The following is a 2,541-nucleotide window of genomic DNA, read 5'->3' on the forward strand; positions in this document are numbered from 1 at the left end:
AGGCAGGGGAGGCAATTGCTTACAAGATGTAATGTGAATACCATCAGTTAACAAGCACCTCTACCTACTTTAAAAGAAAACAAATCTCAAACTAGATCATTATGATGCCTGAAGTCTCATCAGCTGTAATTACTGTGTCTAGTGTTAATTTAAAATACAATTACTGTGATGGTGCTGGCTGATAGATGAGGCACATAAGACATTAATAATTAATTAACACCTTACTTTGAGAGTATGCAACAGCTCTCAAGCAAAAACGAAGACCCCAAGATATGAAACAAAAGAGAGAGTACATACATGCATAAGGTAAAAGATAAAAAACAGTAGCTTTATTACAGCCAAATAACAATGCTACAAATAAGGACTTTAGAATGGTGAAGAGTCACATGGAGGGAGTAATACTCTGATATGGGAGGTTACAAAAAAGGAAGAGAAATATATTTCAAAAGAAATGGCAAAAGCAAAAAAAAAATAGTAATTTTGTATGGGAAAAAAAAGTTCTGAATGATTGATTCAGATATCAATTCTTTAGTGAAAGGAAACTGGAATGCCCATTGTCTAAATCCCTTAATGATTTTTAATGAAATATCCTGCCTACAAAACTTTTGATTTCTGTAGATGTTGCTGGCATCTTTTTCATGTTTGTGCTTTTTGTGTGTTTTTCTTTTTTTTTTTTTTTTGCATGACCAGGCCCTGGGAATTGAACCCGGCAGGCGAGAACTCTGCCTGCTGAGTCACTGTGGCCCGCCCTTTTTCTTTTTCACCTCTTCAATGTGAGTTTCTTTTAATGAATAGTAATATATTTATCAATCTTTGTCTTTTGAAGTTTTGAGTTTAGCATCCTATCTAGAAATTCTTCTAAACTTAAGGTCACAAAGATACTCTCGTATTTTCTTCAAATTTCGGAAGCTTTCATTATTACAAATACTATAATTTTGCCATATTTCTAACTGCTTAAATAAATAAAATATTGTAAATATAATTGAGTCCCCCTCCAAAACTGTTTCTTATCCCATTCCATTCTCTCTATTTTCATGGCTGCTTAAGGGTAGCAGTTATATTTAATCACAGTTGAGCTGCTTTCAATATGTAGTATTTTTATTATCTTTCAGTTATAAGTATTTTATGATTTGTAATACGTATTAATATACAGTCTACTTTTATCCATGAGTTTCTTAACATGGAGTTAATAATAATTTTAGCTATGGAATTTTCATCACTAAGTGTATTCACTGAGATGATAGCACTCTTTAAATTGGTTGAAACTTATTTTCTAGCCCTTACATTATGTTTTGTTTATAAATATTGAATGCATGCTTCAAAAGATGTCTATTATGAAATTTTGGGTACAATGTTGTATAACTATCCATTAGATCAAATTTGCTAATTATATGCATTTTTACAGAACTCACACTCTAAGTTTTTGTAACTTTGGTCCAACAATTATTGAATATTATATTAAAATGTCCCACTATAGTGGTGGATTTATCTTTTTTTTAACTTTAATATTTTGAAGCTATGTTATTAGGTGAAAGCAAATTTAGAAATTGTGCGTCTTCTTGGTGACATTTTACCCATTATATGAAGACCTTCTTTGTGTTTACATATGTTGTTTCCTTTAATTTTTTATGCTATGTATGTGGCTATACTAAGTTTCTTTGGTTAACATTTACCTCATCTCTGAAAGAGATCCTTTAGTTTATGCCTCACTTACATAGACTGTATAAAATTATTATTGCTTATTATCATTCTTTTTTAATAATCTTTTTTCTGTAGTGGCTTTTAAGACTTCTTTGCTTTTAGCATTATGCAGTTCTATTAAGATGTAACTAATTATAACTAGTCTTTAAGTGTCTTACTGGGAAAATTTGCATTTCTGCAAGGCAAGATCCATGTCTCTGATAGGTTTAAAGAAATTTTTCAGTTACCTTTTCATATTTTACTATGCAAATATGACTTGAATTTATGTTCTTTCTTTCATTTATTGGAACATAAATCTAATGGTTGCTAGAAATTGTGAGCCTCTTCTTTATGTCTTTAAACTTCTCACATACGTTTAATAACTTTGACTCTGTATTGTATACTATGTAATTTTTTGGACCTATCATTCAACCCACTAATTTACTTTTGGCATAGTTAATCTGTTCAATGAATTTTTATTTCAGTCATTATACTTTCCATTTCTAGATATTTTATTTTTTTTTATCTATTTGACCAGTTTTACACACCCAGCCAAATTTTTATTTCTTAACATATTAAACATATTTGTTTCATAGTTTATAGACATTTATTCTGATATCTACAATCCTTGCATTTCTGATTCTGTTTGAGTTGCTTTTAGACTCTCACGCATGGTGGTATGTTTATTATGTTTAGTGTTTTTAAATATTGATCATGTGTCCTTTAGAATTCGCTCAGACTTGAACTAAAGATATATTCCTCCAAGTAGGATCTGTAGTCACTTCTGCCATGTTTTGCGGATATATAACTGCAGCACCATTAAACACTGATTTGTAACTTGGCATTTTTGTGGCTACAGGT

This window comes from Tamandua tetradactyla, chromosome 26, assembly GCF_023851605.1.
Source record: "Tamandua tetradactyla isolate mTamTet1 chromosome 26, mTamTet1.pri, whole genome shotgun sequence".
In the NCBI taxonomy this organism is placed as follows: domain Eukaryota; kingdom Metazoa; phylum Chordata; class Mammalia; order Pilosa; family Myrmecophagidae; genus Tamandua; species Tamandua tetradactyla.